The following is a 24,798-nucleotide window of genomic DNA, read 5'->3' on the forward strand; positions in this document are numbered from 1 at the left end:
TTTTTGAGAGGCAGCAAAAACAAGAAATATTACCATTAATTTTATATGTACAAAATACCTAAATAAAAGATATAATTATATATGTGAAATATATAAAGAATCAAGAAATTCAATGACAGAAAAATGAAAAATTAAAAAAACATAAAATGATCAGCTAAATTTGAAAATAGACCAAATAGATCTTTCAAAAATAAAAATAGAGAGGCATCTAAGATGGCGGTATAGAAAGACCCTGAATTCACCTTCTCCTGTGAACACAACAGTATACCTAGCTGCATTTAGTGTCCCTTCAAAAAACATCTCTTTTTCCCCATTCACTTCCTTTGATCTGCTGAGAATTTGCACAGCTACTTCTGCTTTTTTATATCTCCCAACCAGACAAATAGTTCAGACAAAATGGAAAAGGGACCTCCTCAGTGGCTTCTGATAACACTCTTCCTCTAACACAAGCCAGAGTGTCTGGGAAATGTGCAGGAGCTTCCTACTCTTCTAGCATAGTCTATCACACAGGCCCATATGTCTTTAGAAGTTCTCGGCACTGGCCTGCCTTTTCAGAGCCGTACCACCTGGGATAATCCCTGTGAAATCTGCAGTTTAGAAGTATACCAAATAGCGGAGATTGCAGGTTCTAAGAATTCTATACAGTTGAAACAACATAGACTATGATTAGCATTCTAGTAAGTTAGAAACCTATCTATATGTCTAGTCAAAAATTCTCATTTTTAAATTTAAAAATGATTGCCTATACGTTTAGGTATATTGTGTTTTTATTTTATTTTATTTTTGCTTTTTTAGGGCCACACCACAGCATATGTAAGTTCCCAGGCTAAGGGTCAAATCAGAGATACAGCTGCTGGCCTACGCCACAACCACAGCAATGTGGAATCAGAGCCGTGTCTGCGACCTACACCACAGCTCATGGCAACGCCAGATCCTTCACCCACTGAGCGAAGCCAGGGATTGAATCTGCATACTCATGGAAACTAGTTGGATTTGTTTCCACTGTGCCACAATGGGAACTGTGGGTATACTGTATTTTTAAAACAAAACATTTGTTGTCATGCTTTCCAGAAGTATTGCTTCAGATATTATGGGCATTCAAGGTGAATTTCAGAAACCAGCTTGTTCCTATTACCTTAATTCCTGTGGCTGAAGTTGTGTGAATGAAAATGTTTCAGCTCTCAATGATGCTTTACTCTTGCAATGTACTGAGATGAATCCCAATCCTCTCCCTGTCCAATAAACACAGATAACTTCAAACAACACTGGTGAACTGGTGATGCCCAACTAAAGACATTCCTTTTTTACTCACAGATTATGTAACAGGTAACTCTGCAACTGATGGTGAGAACACACAAAGGAACTGCTGGCAACGGCCCAAGTTTTTGGTAGCTGGTTGGTTGGGTACAATTACCTCTGGTTCGTAACACCTGAAGCGATTCTTTAACTTAAACCTTCACAGTGCGGCAGCGATTAAGAGTGCACAGCCTCTGGAGACAAATTGCTTGGTTGAAATCAGGCTCTACTGCATTCAGGCTACAGAGAAAGTGAGCTGGCCCTCCTATACTCTATGTTCTCATCTATAAAAAGAGAATAACAGCAGCACCTAGACAGCAGGGAACTTGTGATGACAATGAATTGCTTGCTATAAAGCAGAGAAAGCACACTTATGACAGTGACTCGACAAATGTTATTAAATTACTTAGGAGCCAAACAAAATGATGATATTATGTAGGTTTACTAAGTGGTTAACTTTGGCACATGTGTAAAAGTTAATTACATAAAGCCCATTTCATCCTTATCTAACTTGATTCTTGATAGTTTGGGGCTTGTTTTTTTCTTTTTCAAGTCCTCTCAGTTGTTTCCTTCCTTGCCTCCATATGATAATTCTTTATTTCTGTACATAGCTATTTCCCTTAGAGGTAAGCTGGCAACAGGGAGCACTCAGACATCTTCTGAGTTCAGTTGACTGAAAAGTGTAAGATTTTCGAATTAACCTGTGGATTTGAGAGGGGTTTTGTTTCTGATACTTTGTTTTGTGTTGCTTGTATCTATACCAAGCCATGCTTAAGCACATGACTGGAAGAGAAACTTCTAGGTTTAAGTAATAAACCCTGGCTCTTGTTTTCAGATTTAACTTGAACACCCTAGAAATCTGTACTGGGTTTCATTTCCCCCTAGGGCAAGGCTCAGCTATTCTCCCTTCTTGGGCTTGCTATTTACCTATACTTCTTGGGAAACTTCTTGCCTCCAAAGGGAGTTTGCTAGGCTTCCTATGGTATTCCTTCCTTTGTGGTAGGCAGACTTTGAGACGAATATCTCAGTGATTTGCTGCCTCCGGGTATTCATGTCCTTGTAAAAATCCCCTGGAGGTGAATTTAGTCACTTATGTCTAATGAATAGAATGTGGTGAAAGTGATGGGATGTCACTTTGACATTAGATTGTAAATATACTGTGGCATCTACCTTGAATGTCCTTTTGCACACTCTTTTGCCCTCTCCAGATCCCTCACTCTGGGAGAAACAAGCCTCCCTGTTGTGAAGTGTCCTGCAAAGAGGCCCAAGTCGCAAGGAGCTGTCTTTAACCAAAAGGCAGGAGGACCTGAAATCTATTAAAAAACCATGTGAGCTGAGTTCCCGTCGTGGCACAGTGGTTAACGAATCCAACTAGGAACCATGAGGTTGCGGGTTTGATCCCTGCCCTTGCTCAGTGGGTTAACCATCCAGTGTTGCCGTGAGCTGTGGTGTAGGTCGAAGACACGGCTCGGATCCCGCGTTGCTATGGCTCTGGGTAGGCCTGTGGCTATAGCTCCGATTCAACCGCTAGCCTGGGAACCTCCGTATGCCGTGTGAGCGGCCCTAGAAATGGCAAAAAGACCAAAAAAAAAAAGTGAGCAAACTCAGAAAGGTATAGATGACTGCAGTTCTCATCAACACCTTGACTGCCTTTTTTTTTTTTTTTTTGGTCTTTTGTCTTTTTAAGGCTGCACTCTGCTTTCACAGCATATGGAGGCTCCCAGGCTAGGGGTTGAATTGGTACTGTAGTCACTGGCCTACACCACAGCCACAGCAACGTGGGATCTGAGCTGCAGCTATGACCTACACCACAGCTCACCACAGTGCTGGAGCCTTAACCCACTGAGCAAGGTCGGGGATTAAACTAGCGTCCTCATGGATGCTAGTCGGGTTCATTAACCACTGAGTCATGATGGGAACTCCCTGACTGCCTTTTTTATGAGTTTCTGACCCAGCTAAAATAAAACCTTTTCCACCCCATTAGTTTAAAGAGGTGAAGTGAACTTTACAGTAAGTGTGAAAAATTGTAAAGAGTATAGGTAAAGTACAAAAGTAGAAGCTCCTGTGTCCAGCCAGTTGCTGGTATTTGGGAATACTGCCCAGTGTTGCCAGTGCTTCTGACATTCTCAAGAGAAGTCCGGTATACTTTCTTTGGAATTTTTCTGTGAAAATTTAAAGGTTGGTGACCAATGAAATGTAAAAACCTTGTGTTCTAAATAAAACACATGGGAGACCATATGTCACCAGTTTTCAACCTCTGGTCTAAATGAATATTACTCTCTGGGTTTATTTAATCACTTTACTCAATTTTATTTAGCTTTACTTTTTTTTTTTTTTTTTTAATTTTGCTTTCCAAGCAAGGTTTTAGCTCTGCTTGGTAAAAATGGAAAGGGGAAATCTTAACAGTTTGAGAAGATGGCTACAATGAGATACGCTTGATGGTGGCATTAATAAAAAGAAACCTCAAGAAGGGAAACTCAAGAACAGAGGTATATCATTCATCTATCTCTGCATTAAAAGTGTACTTTAAATGTCAGCCTATGAAATCTTGGGTTTTAATTTATGAAGAAAAGTTGGATGTTTCCGCATGTGGTTATTTAGATGTCACTTTCATTGACAGATATTGTGCTGGGACTTTTTGATTTTTTTTTTTTTTTTTTTTTTTTTTTTTGTCTTTTTGCCTTTTCTAGGACCACTTCCGCAGCATATAGAGGTTCCCAGGCCAGGGGTCAAATCGGAGCTGTAGCCACCGGCCTACACCACAGCCACAGCAATATGGGATCCAAGCCGTGTCTGTAACCTACTCCACAGTTCACGGCAACACCGGATCCTTAACCCACTGAGCAAGGCCAGGGACCAAACCCGCAACCTCATTGTTCCTAGTCAGATTCGTTAACCGCTGAGCCACGATGGGAACTCCTTTTTTTTAATGTTATTACCATTTTTAATATTTTCTGGAAATCAGTTCCAGATCAGTTAAGAGGTATGGGCAATGTTAAATTTATTTTGTCTTACATTCTCTGAGTATTTTTAAATCCTTGGACCATGAAAATTTCTCTTGTTTCTCTTAGCCTTCTCAGCTAATCTTCCTCACCCAAATTTAGTCATTTTCTGTTCTGGTCATTTTCTTTTACCCACTCAAATAGGGCTACATATTTTTATCTTCAAGTAGGGCTAAAATAAAATGGTAATGAATTGTTACTGTTAATTCAAACTGCTGCTGCTTCAAATGAAAAGTCAATTTCAATACTTAAAACATTTAATTTTTTTTCCTGACCCACTAATTTCAAAGATGATAATATAAGCAATATAAGGCTGTTTACAAAACAAAAAGCATTACTACTATCTTCCAAGTTATCAACCATGTGAGGAAACAACTTTTTCTTGCCTTATTTAAAAAAAGGACTAGCGGAAACATGAAACCTGATTATGGAAATAAACCTCTGCCAGTATTTCCTAGATTGGAAAATATAAGTAATAGTAAGATATAAGACTAGATGTTATATTTAATATTTTTTAAACTTTCAATCAATCATAAATGTCAAGCCATGTATTAATATAGAGAAAATTCATAGCTTTGACTTTTTTCTATTCTCTAGAACAAATGTAAAGAAAAATTATATTGCTCATGCAAGCCTACGAAATTTCAAGAACTTAATATTTTATCATAGTACCTGCAATATTTTATCTCAGAATTGGTTGTGACTTTCCAAGTTCTTTTTTTTAATCTACCTACTATTACATAGCTTGGCCTAGTTTATAATACTTTACTAAGGAATTGATGTTTTCAGCTAAAAATGGGTTAGGGAAAAAATAAGAAATACAGTGACTATTCCAATAAAGTAAGCTGAAATAAAATTTCAGTTTAATCAACATTTTAACATAGACGTGACTAATGCAGAATACAAGTATCAGTCAACATTATTTCAGCAAATCACTAGCTGTATTATAACATTATCAAGTCCTTTTTAATTTTTTTTTTTCTTCTTTTTAGGGCCACACCTGCAGCATATGGAAGTTCCCAGGTTAGGGATTAAATTGGAGCTGCAGCTGCTGCCGTACACCACAGCCAGCAACTTGGGATCCAGGCCGCATCTGCAACCCTTCATCGTAGCTTGTGGTAACACCGGATCCTCAAACTACTGAGCGAGGCAGGGATTGAAGCCCATATCCTCATGGATAATAGTTGAGTTCTTAATGCACTGAGCCACAACAAGAACTTGTCAATTTTTTTTTTTTTTTTTTTTTTTTTAAGAAGCTTCATTTACATGATGCCAAATAACTGAGGAAAAAGGAAAATTTTGGCTGGTCATCCTCATTTGGACTCTTTGTGCCGGTTATGTACCAGTATCCCTTTTTTCTCCCAGGGTTCTGTGTATCATATGGATACATCTTAGAGCATTAATGGCTCCTGTTTAGTAATGGGGCAATATTGATTTAAAAACAGGTACTTTGCAGGTGTTGGTCACAAAACAGAAAGTATTGTGGTGATTAATCCTGGGGTAAATATTGCTTAATATTTTTAAATAAATTTAGACTTAAAAGATACATTCAGTACAATGATTAAATATGAGAGATGTGAAGAGAGAGGGATGATTACTATATTTTAAATTATCATTTCAATAGATTTCCACTACTGGAAGGAGTGATCAGATTCTTAAAAATAGAATAAAGTTAAAACCAAGTGCAAATGCATTGAAACTTTGGAAATGCAATCTCAAATATATCTCGTTTGGTGCTTTCAACCTTCCTAGAGGAGTATGACTATAATATCTCAGTATTAAGAAACTGAGCCCTGGAGTTCCCATCATGGTGCAGTGGTTAACGAATCCGACTAAGAACCATGAGGTTGCTGGTTCAATCCCTGGCCTTGCTCAGTGGGTTAAGGATCTGGCATTGCCGTGAGCTGTGGTGTGGGTTGCAGACATGGCTCGGATCCCACGTTGCTGTGGCTGTGGTGTAGGCCGGTGGCTACAGACCCCTGGCCTGGGACCCTCCATATGCTGGGGGAGCGGCCCAAGAAAAGGCAAAAAGACACACACACACAAAAAAAACAACTGAGCCCTGTGTAGATTGGTAATTTGGTGATCCAGGATTTTAGGTTAGGTCTTTCAGGCCAAGGCTGTGCAATCTCCTATACCATGTGAGGAGATAAATAATACAAAATTAAATGCTAGTGTTAGAGAGTATAACTATGTGTCAGACAAAAAATGCTAAATAGTTTGGTGTCATGGTTAGTTTTATATGAGGTGAGAGATTTCCCAGTAGCTGGTAAAACATTATACCTGGATATGTCTATAAGGGTATTTCTGCAAGGGATTAGCATTTGAATCAGTAGACTGAATAAAGAAGATTGTTCTCACCAATGAAGATGGGCCTTGCTCACTGGGTTAAGGATCTGGCATTGCTGTGAGCTGTGAGCCACTGAGAGTCTGAATTAAACAAAAAAGGCAGAGGACGAGCTAATTTGCTGTCTATTGGTGTTGAGATATCTGCTTTCTGTGCTTGGACATCAGTTCTGCTGATTCTCAGGTCTTCAGACTCATTTTGAATTAACCCACTGGCTTTCCTCCAGCTTGCAGATTGCCCCTTGTGGGACTTCTCCACATCCATAGTCACATGATCCAATTCCTATAATAAATCTTTCCCTCTCTGGACATAGGTACAAACATATAAAGTATATAAATATAGATATAATATAAATCTATAAATCTTTATATAAATATAGATTTTATCTATATCTGTATATCCTATTGATTCTGTTTCTCTAGAGAATCTTGAATAATACATGAGAGGAGTTCCCGTCGTGGCTCAGTGGTTAATGAATCCAACTAGGAACCATGAGGTTGTGGGTTCGATCCCTGGCCTTGCTTAGCGGGTTAAGGTTCCGTCGTTGCTGTGAGCTGTGGTGTAGGTTGAAGACAGGACTCGGATCCCGTGTTGCTGTGACTTTGGTGTAGGCCAGCAGCTACAGCTCCAAATAGACCCCTAGCCTGGGAACCTCCATATGCTGTGGGTGTGGCCCTAGAAAAGACAAAAAAAGACCACAAAAAAAAAAAAAAAAAAAAAAAAAAACCATGAGAAATAAATGTTTTGTCTGACTATTGACTATCTGGCATGAGTTGCTAAAAGTTATGCTAGTCCCCTGAGAAAACAAGTCCAAAATTCTAATCCTTCCACATAAAAAAAAAAAAAATTAGCAAACTAGAAAAATACGGCACATTGAAAACCCAAGTAAGATTCTAGCCCAACTGATCAGGAAAAAGGGAAGAAACAAATTACTAATGTAAGGTATGATAGATTTGTTAGACATTAAAATGATTACTAATAGAGTGTCCTGATAGTCTAATGATTAGGACTTGGCACCTTCACCACCATGCCTCAGGTTCAATCCTTAGTCTGTGAAGTGAGATCCCACATAAAGCTGTTGCACTATGTTGCCAAAAAATTAAATTAAATTAAAATGATAATAATATTATGAAAAGTGCCTTGTCAATAAATTTGAAACAGGTAAAATTGACTAATTTATTAAAAGCTACAAACTACCTAGGCTTATTCAAAAAGACAGATAATCTGTATATCCTTATATCTATTTTAAAAATTGAATTTTTAACTAGAAACATTCACATAGAAGAAATGTTGGGCCAAGATGGCTTTACCATGAAATTCAATGATTCAGTTAAGAGAGAAATAATACTAAAATCTAGAAAGTGGAAAGGGAGAGAATACTGTCCAGCTCATAATATGAGGCTATCAGTAGTTTTATTCCAATACTAGGAAAGAAAATAAATATTCCTCATAAACACAGATGTGAAAATTTTTTGTCATAAATTTAGCAAAGCAATTCCAACAATATCTAAAAAGGGTAATATATCATGACCAAGAGAGGTTTAACCAAGAAAATCAAGTTTGGTTTAATATTTGAGAAACTATCAAATAAACAGACTAAAACAGATAACCTATATGGGGATCACAATAAATGCTGAAAAAACATTTGACAGAATCCACCACTCCTAATAAAAAGCTCTTAACTAATTGGTAAGGAAATACACTTTCTTAACCAATTTGTTTTTTAAATCTACTAACTGTTAGTTAACATCATTTCCTTATGAACTTTCTTATGGTTACCATCTCTCCACTGACATTATCCATCTGATCTTGAATGCCTCCTATTGTTTCCATTAGAGTTCTAATTATTTTAGTCATATGTATTTTAAATTCCTTGTTGGATAGTTTTAATATATGTTTCATATCTGAATCTGGTTCTGATTTTTGTATCTCCTTAGACTTTATTTTCACTCACTTTTTGGCTTGCCTGCTATTTTTGGTGTTGGTATCGAAAGCTGGACATGTTGCATTGGGTAATGGGTAATGAAGTAAAAAAAAAAACTTTAATGTTAATTAAGAGGATAGTTTTGTTTAACACTTGTTATAGCTGCAACTACTAGAGGCTTCAAACTAATAATATGCCTTATTTATTTCCCTCCTTGACTTTGGGGTTTACATTTGCACTGTTCTTCAGAGAAAGTCTGCATCTTTCAGACCATTCTGCTATTAGAATGAAGGCCTTGTGGAGTAATGATGGGGCACACGGTATTCTCTAATCTCTTTTTAAGTCCATTGTTTTAATATGCTTTTATCTCAGAGTGAGGTCTTGCCAAGAGTTTTTGTCCCTCCCCCAGGAGTGTGGCTGTTTAATCTCTCTCTTCCCCACATTCCTTTCCCTGGTACAGCATTCACAATCTGTTTCATTGAGGTCTTCTCTGTTTAGTATCCTTTTTTATTTTACCATTTAGGTGGGACAGAAAGGCTGAGGCAGGCTGGTGTGGGTGGAATTTTCTTTGCCAGATGAGACAGGTTTTAGTAAAACCTTGTGGTAAGCCTTCTGGTAAAGTAGGTAAGCCTTTCCTGGTAAAGCCTCTCTGGAGAGTAGGCTTCTGTTAAGCTGAAGGATCTAGATAGATTTCACAATATTTTTTCTCCCCCCGCCCCCTTCAGAGACAGGAAGAGATTATTCTCAATTCCTCATCATGAGAACCCCTTGGGCTTCCTGGAAGGAAAGTCCATGAAAGTGTACAGGAGCCTCTAAAACTGCAGCTTTAGGATTTTCTTACTTTCTCATACATCTGCATTCAGTCTCCAGCAATTTGTCAAAATTATTAGTTAAGGAAGTGTTTCTACAATGTATGATGTTGAGGATCTTCTGCCCTATATAAGCGGCTCTTAACACAGCGTATCTCTCTGAATTCATCTTTCTCTCTAGATTTCAGAGTAGTGATTTTCTTTCAAACCACTGTTCTCTGATATAGAGTTCAAATCATATTAATCACATGAAGAAGGTTGCTGATTTTTGTCCAGCGTTTTTTTATCAGGAATGGAGTGACAATTTTCAAGCTCTTTGTATGTGGGAGTTAAAAATGAAAGTGTTAAGTCAGTTTGGAAAACAGTTTAGCATTTTTAAAGAGTAAATATATTTTTACTGTATGACCTAGCCATTCCACTCCTGAGTATTTCTCCAGGAAAAAAATGATAACATGTGTACACAAAGACTTGTACATAAATGTTCATAGTAGAATTGTTCATAATATCCAAAATGTGGAGTCAATGCAAATGTGTATCAGCTGGTGAATGGGCATACAAATTGTAGTATATCCGGCCAATAGAATACTACTCAGCAGTAAAAATACATGATACATGTAATGGCATGGATCAATCTCAAAATAATTGTACTGAGTAAAACACATCAGACAAAAAAATCTATTGTGTTGATTCCATTGTTACAAAGTTCCAGAACATGCAAACTAATTTATAGTGACCAAAAGCAGATTAATGTCTATATTTGGATGGACAGGATAAAGAGGGTTACTTGGAAGGAAGTACAAAAAGCACAAGGAAACTTTGGGGGTTATGGCTATGTTTTCATCTTGATTGTAGTGTAGATGATTAGAATTTCATTTTAGGGATGATCCAGTTTCAGTCTTAAGTTCAGGTCTTATTTCTCATGCTTTCATCCCTTAATCTTCTTCCTGGTCCTACATTTAATTTCACAGAATTCACTTGTGTTTTTTGGGGAATAGTGTTGAAAGGAAGGGGAATTAATTAACATGGGTCAAGACGTTTTTATGAAAAGAGGTTGCTCCTCTGCCAGTTGAAAATGCTGATATTTTGACTGGTCTTAACACAGGCTATTCCAGGGTCTTCTGTCATGCAGTATATTCAAGATTTTTCAGGCAGGCTACTGACTGAGCATCCCAGAGCTTTTGACACAGTGCCCCTTGGACTTTCTAAACTTGCTGTTTTGGTGGAAGTGGAAGGTTCCTGTCAAACATAACCCAAGCCCTGTCTAGCTTCCAGAGTCTTCTCTAAATTTACAGGAAACCTACCAGTTTCTTCTGGATGTGATTCTAAGGTCTTACTGTTTGGCCATGGGCAGGTAGGTGACTTGTCTTCTCTGTGTTTCAGTTCTGGCCCCAAGCATAAGTTAGAGCTAAGAATGTTTTACTACTGTTTTAAACTGGGACCTCTCCCCAGAATAATCTAGTACTTCCCTGTTAGCTCTTAACATGGGGCACATCAGAAAGGAGGTATATTATGAGTGGTTTGTATAGCCCTTAAAAATGGAGAACATTAGAAATAGCTTGGCAAAGTCAGCTCAGCATAGCACTGGAATTTTTAGTATTTCTGAGAAAGCTTTAAATATGTGAAGTATGTCAATATCATCTGTAGTTTCATAAGATTAAGGACTATTCTGGTCTGCACTACTGAGCTTAGAGGTATAGAGCATGGGTTTTGAACTGGATCACCTAGAATTGATTTCTACTTCATTCTTTACTACATGTCCCTGAGCAAATAAGTTAATTTCTCCATGATTCAGTTGCTCCATCCATATGGAGGGTTTACTAATGATGCCTTCATCATAAAATGGTCATTATGATGCAAATTTAATTTATATCAAATTAGGCTTAGAAGAATGCCTAACACATAGAAAATAATAAATAAGTAATAGCTTTTTAACATTAAAAATAGAACTAATACAGTTGAATATTTTTACTTATCACACAGAACATCCCAGCAATGATCTGATAAGACCAATTGAAAACACAGTTTTTGAGACTTGTGAAGCAACTCGATAGTAGGCAGTGGTATTTATGTACATGAATCTTAACACACAAAGAAGTCTTAATTAAGCTTAAATACCCATTCTTTCCAGTTAAGTATCCAAATGGACAGTTACTGTAGGTTGAAAGGACATTATGAATTATGGAGAACTAAACATATTAATAAACATATTACTTATTACATGTTATATATAATATGTAATATTTATTATGTATTACCAATATTATTATATATTACCAATATTACTAACACTCAATTTATTCTTGGTACTTTTTCCTTGGATTACATATCAAATGTAACCTATGAAAATCAAGGTCTAAATATACATTTGAACCTGAGAGGAATTAAACTTATATATGAGATAAAAGGTTTAGTTTCCAATTGAAATTTTTTTTTCTAAGCCTAGTGTATAAAATATTTCCATGAGGCAGAGGTGATCAAACTAGGTCAGTTCCTCACAGTTTTTTCCTGGAAAGGATTAATTGTGTCAAAATATTATACTGATCACCTAATGGTGAAAAAAAGAAATAGCAATGTAATTTTTTTTGGGGGGGTGCTTGGGACACCCCTTCCAAAATTCTTGGAAATATATATATATATATAAAACTCACAATTACTTTTTTTTTTTGGCTTTTTAGGGCCACACCTGCAGCATATGGAAATACCCAAGCTAGAGGCTCGTGGCCTACGCCACAGCCACAGCATCATGGAATCCAAGCTGTATCTGCAACCTATACCACAGCTCATGGCAACGCTAGACCCTTAACCTGCTGAGCTAGACCAGGGATCGAACGTGCCTCCTCATGGATCCTAGTGGTGACAGGAACTCCACCAATTACCATTTTACATGATCCAAATTTTAGATTGTAAAAACACAGCCCACCTATCCTCTTTACATTAAACACATATTCAGTCAGTCAATCAATAGCATGCATGCCCTGAGTTGGTTAAATATTATTTCAAATTGTTGACGTTCTGAAAATATTTCCTGAATAGTTAATTTACCTTCAAAAATGAAGATTAGAAAAAGCCTTTATTTTGATAACCAGTGATAGAGCAATATAAACTAAGACACAAATTTGATTAGATCTGAAGGAAACTTCATTTTTAATCTCTCTGAGAAAAAAACTTCAGATTTTTTATGGAACATTTATTATTTCCAATAAATGTTACAAGTTTGAATACATTCTAAAACAGAGACATCAATCAACTCCACACAGCATTAACTTTTGTAATTCTGACTTGAGGCAGCTAACTCAATTATAGGAATAAAGCAAATAACCTAAGATAATAAAAAAGCCAATTATTTGGATAAAGGAAAATGACTTATCCCTTAGAATGAAGCAGCAACTTCTCAGCTTCAAACAATTGCAGTGTGGGGGTGTTGGAATTTTGGAATGTGGAGCATATGTAAATCTTCACTTTTTCACAAGAGATCGGAAACCCATTGTTTCTCTGCTTTTATTTATTTATTTTATTTATTTTTTTTGTCTTTTTGCCATTTCTTGGGCCGCTCCCGCGGCATATGGAGGTTCCCAGGCTAGGGGTTGAATCGGAGCTGCAGCCACCGGCCTACACCAGAGCCACAGCAACGCGGGATCCGAGCTGTGTCTGCGACCTACACCGCAGCTCACGGCAACGCCAGATCATTAATCCACTGAGCAAGGGCAGGGATCAAACCCACAACCTCTTCGTTCCCAGTCGGATTTGTTAACCACTGCGCCAAGATGGGAACTCTATATTTATTTACTTATGTTTTGGCTGCACCCACAACATTCGGAATTCTTTTCCTGGGCCAGGGATTGAACCTGCACCACAGCAGTGACTGGAGCCACAGCAGTGACAATGCCTAATCCTTAACCACTAGACCACTCAGAAACTCCTATTTCTCATCTTTTTAATGTTGGCAACAATTCTAAACAATTTTAACTATGATACAGGACAATCAAAACATCTCTGCAGGCCAAATTAAGCCAGCTGGCCACCAGTTGGTGAATCCGCACCAACACTCATCACTCTGCAGGTTTGCTCACCACCTTACCTCAGCTGAGAATGCACTTTCTGCTCAGATCACTGCATGTGAATTTCCCAGCTAAACATCCACTGTCTGCATGAACTCTTTCTCCTGAGTTAAAGATGGAAATAATGCCTGCTTCCCCAGTGTTTGTGGAGCACTTCCTCAGTACTTGTCTACCACTCATATCACAAATCTTAAATATAATTGTTTTTAATCTGTGTCTGATTCCCAGACCCTAAAAGCATGAATAATTTCTTATGAATTTGATATGTATTCTTTTAGTATAATGCCTTTCACATAACAGAGTTTAAATACACAATGAATGAATAAATTCTAGCATTAGTATCTTCAAAATAAGTTACTGTAGAGTGGTAGAGTGGTGGATGTCAAATGGAAACAATAATTTCTAACATTTTAAAATAATAATTGCATGATGTAAAAGATTCATCTGAATTCATGGGGATAGGAATTAAGGCAATGGGGAGTATGTGAGCACACACAAAGTGGTATTTAGGCTTAAACCATTTTAATAATTGGTAGTTACAGTTCTAAAGATAATCCTTTAGATTAACACAGTGAAATATGTTTAATGCCCCAAAGGATCAAAAAGAAATATTTTTCCAAATTAATATTTGAAATAATAGAATCACCTTATATGATTTAATACAAATGATATAGCTTTATCAAACTAGATAATTTGTATTTGAATAGCAGTCTAAAATGGCTCATTACCTTCTGTGAATTATTTGATATTGACCTTCACTTAGCCAATGACATTGATTTATTTCTTGAGCTCTGAGTTATGGGAAAACCTTTACTGAACAGACATCCTACCTCTATCCTTTTCCATTGTGCTATATTTCACACTTAACAGAAAGAACAAAGAAATCAAGGTGCAAGGGTACTAAAATCACCTGCAAAGAGGATATAGAGTGTGATTTTTCAAGAGTACTTTAATAGTTACAAATTTATGAAATAAGACTAACATCACCGTAATAAATTCAGCAACCTGTATGTGGGGTTCATTTATAGAAGCAAATATCTCTAAGATTCATAGTAATGAAACCTTGACAAGCTCTAAGTTTATGCAGTAAGCTCTTTAAAATATCAATTTCAGGCAAGTCCTCAAACCAGACAATGACAAAAATCTAATATTTGGAACAACAGTATTTCCCTATTTTACATAGTGACATACTTAACAATAAAAATAACTTTCTTGCAGGTATTATCTCATTTGATGAACACGACTCTGCTAAAGATAAAAGGGAAAACCCCTATATGCATTTAAGAATGGGAAACCAATTATTAGTAAAATAGTTGGCTTGCTGAATATTAGCTCTTAGCAAGCAGTGGAATCAGAGCTAGGCCCTGGTCTCCTGATCACATTTCTAGGGTTCTTTATACTACAATTTTTAGCTTGTCACAGATTTAGAGTACAATTATGGAGTACTGATTAATATAATAATATATTTTTGTATATATATTTTTGTAGCAAGAGTGGGAGGTTAGCAAGAGTGCTACTTTGTAGCAAGAGTGGGAGGTTTTGTAGCAATGTATTAATATATTTTTGTAACAAGAGTGGGAGGTTATCTAGTCTTTTTTTTTTAATTTAAAGTAAAATTTGCTAAAATTACCAAGGAGAAATTAAAGTTAATTTCTGTATAATAGAATCTAGATGGTGCATTTGTTGGTACTTTCTTGACATCTACTCTTTACTCTTCGCAAGTGGTTCCAGATTTTTATTTGATGAAAGTGTGCTTCTGGAGACACTGACTCTTCTCAGCTCCATTTTTAGAGCAAGAATCATGAGGTAAGCCAATGAGCACTTATTTTCCTATTTCCAGTGATCGGTTCTCTTTGGGGCATCTGAATTAAGCTTAGCCAATCAGTGTGAAGGGAAGAGATTTGCTATGAATGATGATATAACTGAGGAATAGTGTAGTCCTGAAGCCTGGGATCATCACAGGAACACAATTTAAAATAAAGTGAGTATCTTTTAAGGTAAATACAGAGATAGAAACTGAACCCTTAGTGATATCACTGAGCCTTGCATGGCCTGCTTCAGTTACATTAGCCAGTACATTATTTAGGTGAATTCAAGTTTTTGGTTGTTACCAACTGAAAATTTTTAAATTATTGATGAATTCATCAATTCGAACTGAAAGTAGTTCTAGTCATTCTCAGTAATCCATTCATATGTTTAAAAGAAACAACTCTTAGGGATATGACCAAAATTCCTTAGGCTACTAGAAGTGAATACTGTGCCTAATGACTTTTATTGTATACCTTGTTTTCTTGGAATTCTCTGGAAAAGTCAAGTGTATGGCTGTCACTCTGCAGAAGGAATCTTTGTCTACTTCTTAATTCACACTGTAGTCTTAGTTCCTCCAACTAAATAATCTTGATCCCTTGTCTTTTTAAATAGGTAGGACTTTTTTTCAAGACTTGTCTTTATTATAAGTTTCATCTGTCCTTCATGTATCCACATAATTATTAAGTGAGCACTACTACTGGATGAAATATAAATTCTTGAGCTATGTTAAAAATTTTGGGACCATGTAAATTAAGAAAGTCTGTACATTTTCAAGAATACACCCTTGTAGTCAGGAAACCTACTTTTGTAACATCCTATTACCTGAAATAAAGCTTCTCTGTATTTATTTCATAGAACAATTCTCACTAGTAGTTTTTGATTAAAAGAATAATGATTGGTTCTTAAATTGCAAGATACAACAAATTCCTTGAGCATTTTTTCTTACTTTTTAAATCTATTATATCTTCCTCCCCCCACATTTTACAGAATACATTGCTTAGTAGAAATTGAATAAACATTTTAAAATGAATCACAAATATTTTTACCAGTTGTTAATTTCATTGTTATAGAATAAGCCAAGCAAGATTTTTGAGAAATAATGCATGAATTGAAAATACTTTGAGGTATCAATGAGTACCTATTATTTTCCTTGACATGTGAGGCTATTAGCATCAGTAATAAATATTAATGGTAGCCACCACTTATTGGGGACTTATGATAGGCCAGGTACTGGTTCTAAGTGCTTTACCTATGTTAACCTATGTTACTTCCAGCCGTATCAGATACACAATATAATTTGGTCCATTTCTTAGATAACTAAATGCCTTAAATTTCTGTGCAGAATTATTTAAAACACTTTATATAGGGTTACACAACTAGTGAGTAGTCGTGCTAGGATTCAAACTCTGACAGTGCAACAAAGGCCATACAGTCTGGAAGCATGTATACTTACTACAGGTCACACAGAGGGCTCCAAAAGAGGATGTGAAATTCCTTAAAGAAGTGCCTGCAAAATTCATTCTATACTGTACTGACTGTCTCCTCTCGATGCCTAATCTTTACCAGTTCCCTGAGTCCAATAACTCTAGCCTCCCTTGCTTTTCCCTGAAAATGTATCTATATCATCTCTAGTTTTGTACATTTCTGGTTTATAATCTACCTTCTTGGGTCCTCATTTGTAGGGTTTTCCTCTTTCTGAGACACACAAATGCATGCATTGTCTAATAATCTGATATATGAGAGCTCTGGTGGTCTGACGCTCCCATACCCCTGCTTTATAATTCTGGATCCTTGACAAGGAGTTTTTAAAAAGTAACACCACCAGTCACCTAAGTGGCCTTCACATTCCAAACTACAAGTCTTAGATTAGATCCAGTTTTCAGGGATTTTGGTTTATGGGGTTTGAAATTTACCATGTGGGTATTAACTATCTAGAAAAGTCCCAGAGAGTGGTAATTTGAGATACCAGAGCTAATCAGTCTTTGGAATAGGAAAGTGGAGATGGATATAGAACCGATGGTTATTGAGTGCTTATTATATATAGGAATTAGGTGTTTTTTTCTTTGAGTCTGACCATCTTGCGGTAATCTAGAACATCAGCAAGAAGAACAGAGTTTATAGCTTTGCCCAGTTCTTCACAGAACTTCCCAAGGTTACCTCAATATTTTTAATTGAGGGTTTGTAACAGAGGGAGTTTGTAATTAAAATATATGTCAAGTTTGTAATCAAAGTATGTATTAAGTCAAGGCTTAAGTGGCAAACAGATACCAGCCTCAAACCAGAACCTTGGAAAAACAATTCCCTCCTCAAAGGATTAAAGCTGTAACATATTTGTTATAGCAGCAATTTGAAAGGGAATAGAAATCTTTAAGTTTATATTCTACTTATTTGAATATTTAGTAAAATTGTGCTTCTCTACAATTTACAACAAATAGGTTTTTACTGGGTTTTTTTAGGAATGTTCTTGCTGACTCTAATTGTATGGCTGTGTTGCAGTGTTATTCAGCTACTTGGCTTTAACTTCTGAAATGGCTTGAACAGGAAAACAAATGACCTGAGAGCTGAATTTAGTTTATTTTGCTGATCAATGCTCTATATTTTTATGGCTGTTGGAATTCTCTTGTCAATATGTTTATCATGTTGACAATATGACATTAGAACTGTGCTTTTAATACCTAGAAAGTATATGATCATGAGTTTCTTTAAATGAAAAGACTCTACTAAGGTTACCATTAAAATGACTATCAACTTTTAAAATGATTGATGTTTAGTTGATGCCTCACTACCTTATCTTAAAACTTCTAAGAATGTAATATGACTAGATTCTTATTGCCAGACTATAAACTCACTGCTATTTCCATGTGGAATGATAATCAGAGTTAGTCAAAAAATGATTGTGTGAACTAAACTATATCCATGGAGCCAATAGGCAAACTAGTAAGAGGAAAAAAAAAAAGGAAGAAAAAAATTAACCAAAACAAACTTTTGGTTTAAAAACATCAGATAAGAAGTTCTATTTGTTCAAATGTTTTCCTTGAGTTTGTAATTTCTATTATTAACATTATTTCAGAAAAAAAAAGTCAAGAATTTTTATGCTTCCTACATAATTTCACCCACACTTCTTTGAGTATGCTCTAAAATAATAACCATAGCTGCCAGTAGAAGCTTAGGGATTTTATAAACATCAATCAATGTCACAGCTAGACGTAGATGAATCGAAGAATACATCTGTAAATCATGAAGTGCCTTTTCTATGACCCTAGTCAGTTATTTCATTAATGAACATTTAGATTAAAAATAAAATGCACTGCATTTTTATCAGGGCAGACAAGGTTATAGAGATGGGGAAAGGAAGGGGAAAGATTGGTTCCTCAAATATTTTATTTGGAAAGGGGTTTAGACATGTCCCTGACTTCGCTTCTTTACCTTCAGGATAAGCCATCACAGTCCTTGAGCTCTAACAAATGTGGTAAACTGAAGTAGAAAAAAGTAAAAGTGTTTGTGCCTGTAGCTTAGAAGCAGGTGGAGTGATTTGCTTAAATAATCTGCTAGTCTCCAGGCTCCTCTTAATTCCCATGTGTTCTAATGCATGGTGTGAGGTGGAGGATTGGGGTTTCTGGGTTCTTCCACTCTAGAAGAAAAATTATTTAGGACAGGCGCCACAAGACAGGAGGGTACCTGATTCAGCTGTAAGTAGCTGTTTCAAATGAGGTAATCCAAAGAGGGTACAAGTGAGGACTTTAATGCTTTTGAATTATTTGTCCCTTTCACTCCAAGTCCAAAGCATAGCCAGTTGTATCCTCTCACAACAGAAATGGAATAAGCAGAAGGGCCCTTCAGTTCTCTGAAGTGGTTAAAGTGTGTCATTAAGGTTTCCTACATCTAGAGCTGAGGCACTGAGCCTAGTCAGCATAGAAATCTCTTCTTGAAAATTACAAATAAACCATAGTTTCTGGCAGTAAAATACTTCCTGTGGACTCTCCAGATTACCTCAACTGTCCCTCCTGAACTCCTATCTTGAAATCTATAAGCTCAGCATTGCTCCTACTAACTGACTCAAGAAGGAAAACACTTGAAGAGAACTGATAGCTTATCTATAAAATGCTTTTTCCAAAATGTTAGTTTTAGGCTTTCAACAGTTGACTCTAGAGAGTAGGTCAGTGTCTCACTATAGGACATGGCATACCTAGCCCACTGATCTATAGTCTTAGCACAGTGTGGACTTTCATACTCCACAGAGCCTAATGTGAAATATTTTTAATATCATCTTTGCCTAAAACGGAAGTTACCATGGAGATACCATCATTTTCTGCTGTCAGTAATTGAAATGTGCAGTGTCTCCTAGTAAGACTAGCGAATTTTTTGCATACATACTATGTCCCCAGCAGGTAAAATTATGTCGCACAGCTTGAGTCATCTAAGAGCAGTCAACTCAGGGATCTGAAAAATATAGAATATATCCCTATTACCTTGACAGTGATTCATCTTTTACTCTGGAGAAGTCAGCATCCTTCAGTAAATGAACTGAAGATCTCAAATTTAACTAGGGTAGTGTTGAATTAGATACATCCATCTAACACAGTTAATGCCCAAATGTAATCCATGTTTCTCTAAATTCCATCCTGTTTAAACCTTCATGAAGTAAAGTTTAAATATCAGGAAGAAAAGAAAAAAATTATGAAACTAAATAAGGTGATTCAAAAATAATTGCTAGAATTGTTGTAAGCGGTTCAAAATAAGTAAAACAAATTCTGTCATGACAGATTTTAGAGTCTTTGGATTTAGTCTCCAGAGCCAATATTCCATTTGAAAAGCTCTAACTCACAATGAAAACAGTGATATTGATGATTAGGTGAAGTACTTCATTCAAATTTATAATATTTGGAAGACCTTTCTGAATTTTTTTATAGTTCTGGGATTTCTGTCATTTTATCTGCTATGAAATGCATAAGCTTTTTAAACTGAAAAAGCCAAATCAGGCAATCTTTGCAACTATATTTTTTTCTTCCCCTGAAAAATGAATTCAGCCACTTTATCTAAACCGTTTTAGAAGCTTTTATGATAGTCTCAAAATATAATCTAATTTATTGTCATGAAAAGAAGTCCTTATCCCCTCATGTTATAAATACTTTTATATGTTGAATATCACCTTAATAATATACTAGGCTTCTTTTTCAACAGATTATAGGAATGAATAATTCAATTTAATATCTTTCATGAGAAGCAAGCAGATTTTAGACACAATTATACCACTACTGTGTCTGACCTCTCTCTCATCTTATCAAGAAAATGGATAATAATAGAATAAGCTCTTCACTGTGCTCATTGATCTTGCCTTGATTCCACAAATAGATTCTGACTGTGTTCCAGCATGAACAGTCTTGATAGAGATCCTAAGCTATTAATGCATCAACAAAGTCTGTACCATAATATTACTCTAAGACTCAGACCCAGGAGAGTTTCTGGCAGCTAAAATTCCCTTATTGTATGCCTTATGTGTGTGTTAGCCTCACCCTTGTTTTTTTAATATCTGATTAATTTACAAACTGTTTTAGATTAATACCCTGTATCAAATAGAGAAAACAACTGTCATCTTGTATATTGGTGGTTTTTATTATTAAAAAAAAGAAGGGAAAAAAAAAAAAAAAAAAACAAGATTCCAGAAGTTCCCATTGTGGCTCAGTTGAAACATACCTGACTGGAATTTATCAATCCCTGGCTTCGCTCAGTGGGTTAAGGATCTGGCATTGCTTGAGCTGTGGTGTAGGTCACAGACATGGCTCAGATCCCACATTGCTGTGGCTGTGGTGTAGACTGGCAGCTGCAACTCTGATTAGACACCTCGCCTAGGAAATTCCATATGCTGCAAGTGTGGCCCTAAAAAGAAAAAACAAGCAGCAGCAACAACAACAAAAAAACAAAATTCAGAATAAAAAACAAATTAAACTCTTGGCTAAATTATTACTAAAAAGAAAAATTTAGTATCAATAAAACTAAAATTAAATAATGATTTTTGATAGAATTTATCAAAATCTAACAATAGTAAATTACTCTTCTAACAAATTAACTTATTCTATCATTTTGGGATATTTGGCTATAATTCATCCTAAAATATCCCCTGGGATAAAACCCTACCAAAAAGCAAAAGTTGGGGTGGGGAGGATTCATGTATCTATGGATGTTGATGAACAACAAGGAGATCAAATAACAATGGCATATCTTAAAAAGAAAAATTATGTCAAAATCAGCTCTTCCATTTTTATGTTGCAATACATTGAAAAATTGCCCAGGGAACTTGGCAGTGAAATACTCTCTTTTGAAAATAAAATTGGCCCTGCTCCCAAGTTCTACTATAACTCAGTTTTCTTTGGAAATAAGATGGCCCTTTACCACTTAGTTCTAATACTTTATAATTATCTCTACCTACTTTCTATTATCAATACAACCTATTTTTTAAAAACATTTTGATTATTTTAAATGTTAGTAATCCTCTAGTCCTTATGGTACTAGATTATCACTTTCTGTTTTGTTTTATTTTTAAAGGTATTTAGGTATGCATGTATGTATTTACTCTTTTTGTCTCATGTTACTTATTGGAAGACTGTAACCTGTCCAGAACTTTGTTGCGGTTAGAAGAGAACATACTTGAAAAGCTTTACTCAGCTTAACTGGTGAACTGTGATACCAGGACCCCCTGCCCTGGGACACACCTGCAGACACCTGCTGAATCCCAAGAGGTTTCCCACAGTCTTGTGTTCCTTAGATGCAGAGGCTTTTCCCTGAGTTCTGGGGCAGCTCCAGATCTGGTCTGAAAATAAAGCTAAGTTTGCCATCTTGTCAGCTCCTTGTCATTTATATAATTTAGTATTGTGAATCGGTTACTTTATATCCATTTTGAAACTAGTCATGGTCTAATTGTGTTTTCTTACAAATGACAAAAATTACATTTAATGTCTTTTCCCATTCTTTTCCTATTAGACCATTTTGGGATCCCCATGAGTACTGTCAGCCACCATTTCCATTCACCTACTTTCCATTAGTGCCTAAATGAGAATAGCATTTCTAACTCTTCATCATGTAAGTTGATTGTTTACTAAAAACAACTATATTCCCTTTATGATGTCTATCCCTTTTGCTCAGAGTAAAATTTCTAATTTCAGCTTCAGGTCATCTATAAGACAAAGGACCATAATAATAAAATTAAGTTATGCCAAAATAAAATAGATTTCTCTCTAGGCTAATATGAAAGGGGAGGGGAAAAAGATTTATTATATGCAAATTTGAGCATTAATTGGAATTTATATTCTTTAGATGTTTTCCTAGGTACTATCATAATATGAAAATACCATAATTTTAAGAATATTTTGAAAAATTTTTATTTATATTACATAATTAATATGATTTAAGTTATTTTGATTGAATTATGTTCTAAAACGTTATCTATTGGATTTACATTTATAAAAAGCAATTATTCAGACTGTTAGTTCCTAATGAGCTTTCTTATTAGATGGATTTAAAGAATTTCTCATTTGCTTATAACATGTAGTAAAAGAGCCCACAGATGGCTGATACAACTTTTGAAAAAAAGCATATGCTCAGATTGCTCTCCAACATCTTTTTAAAAATTAATTATATGTATAGTAATCACCTTAAATTCAATCTAAAAATAATCTGTCAAACGTTTTGAAATAAGTGAAAATTTCCAAGGACATTTGGGTAAATTATTGCTAATAAAACACCAAATAGACAAATCTTTTCATGCATAATGTCTTATCACTACATCCCAAGTTTCTGTATTTGTGGGGGTTTTTTAATCTACTGAAGTCCTCCTGGTAATAATTTATACACCCTGTATATAGAAAAATTTTAATATTCAGTCAGGCATCTCTTTACTCAGGAAACATGTATTGAACTCCAACTCTCTTCCAGGTAATATGCTAATCACAAAGAATTCTAAGACAATTGGGAAGGAGGAAACATATTTGAATATATGTACAATAAGAGTTATGAAAGTATAATGTATCATATGGTTTGATTAATTATAGTATGTAAGTAAAGTATTAGAAAATACTTCAAATGTGCAATATGTTAATGACACAGCAAATATCTATGTAGCAACTGCTCAGCCTTAACATAATTTACATTTTCATATACCTCCTTCATATTTTTTAAAAAATAAAATGTAGCAGGTAAAATTGAAGCTGCACAGCTCTCTTAGATTCTCTCTCCTTTCTTTTAATAGCAGCCACTGCCTTGAATTTCTGTTTCATTATTTCCATTCATCATTTTATACTTTTAATATATTTGATTCGGAAAGAATATATAGCTTTCATTTGCATATTTTCATACTTTTGTATATGGTATTCAACTTCATGTATCATTAGTTAATTCCTTTCCCATGTCAATATTAGGCATTCTAGATTTATCCACATGAAATTAATTCCAACAATTTTCAAATAAAAGCTCTGATTCGTGAACAATCTTGTGTAGGTTTCCTACCCTATTAGTGAATGAAAGCATTTCTCTAGGGTGTATTCCTGGAAATGGAATTATTTGGTTGGGCATAAGGTAAATTTCTTTTGTAGCCTTTCTAGTGTGGTTGCACCAATTCACTCTTCTATCTGCATTGTATAAAAGTTTATATTTTGAATTTCCATCATTGCCAACGGTTGTATTTTCAGACTCTATATTATTTTGCCAAACTGATGAGCATGAAACTATAACTTATTTTTATATGTAGAGGAATGAGTTCCCTTTCATAGATTTATCAGCTTCCTGATTTTCCTCCGGTATGTATATTTCCTATACATATTCACAGACTAGTTTTCTATCAGGTCAGGTTTTTTTGTCACATTTTAAATATTGAAGATCTCGAAACAATTGAAGGTCTCACTGATATCACCTGAGGCAACCATAGTAATTTACAATATGTCTTTTAAAGTCCTAAATGGTTGTCAGGAGAACTGAATTAGCTAAAGTATATAAAAATTTATAAAACTTGGCACATGATACACAAACAATAATACTTGCTCCTGTCATCCTTATCAACATCATCATCATTATCATAAGTTAGCAGCAGCAGCACCAGCAGCTCACTCTCCTTCTTCTTCTTCTCCATCTTATTGTCTTCTTCTTATTATTATTATTATATAGTACATTACCATATGTGTGTTTCCAGGCTCCCTATTTGGTCACATTTTTCTTCCAGTTATTAGATAACTGGTATATATTTTCTATTCCCTTATTTTTATGTTTTCTATATGATTTTAACATGTGTGCTTGGTACAAAGCATGTTACAGTACTCTAGTTTTTCAAATCCATTTATTTCTAGTTTTATAGGTAAGAGAATACAGTTATTCTCAGATTATTACTAATATACGTAAGCTTAATTATCTCACCTTATTTTTTAACTTGATCATTTATCATTCTCTTCTTTTAATTATTTTTTTCTACTTTCTTGTCTGCTGCTGAACTGATAAAAATTTTCTATATTTTCCTTTTCCCCTTGTAATGTTTGGAAGCCATTCTTTCAGTGGTTACTTTTGTATTTTT

General features: G+C 35.4%; 1 long non-coding RNA gene across 1 annotated transcript in view; it reads left to right on the forward strand.

The window, feature by feature from the left end:
* LOC106507094 overlaps window positions 3,160-24,798 on the forward strand; it is a 42,519-nt gene continuing 20,880 nt past the window's right edge. The window contains exons 1-2 of the long non-coding RNA XR_002339167.1: window positions 3,160-3,785; window positions 15,159-15,242. This is a non-coding gene — a long non-coding RNA (uncharacterized LOC106507094). The remainder of the gene's footprint in view (window positions 3,786-15,158; window positions 15,243-24,798) is intronic.

Source organism: Sus scrofa, chromosome 15, assembly GCF_000003025.6.
Source record: "Sus scrofa isolate TJ Tabasco breed Duroc chromosome 15, Sscrofa11.1, whole genome shotgun sequence".
Taxonomy (NCBI): domain Eukaryota; kingdom Metazoa; phylum Chordata; class Mammalia; order Artiodactyla; family Suidae; genus Sus; species Sus scrofa.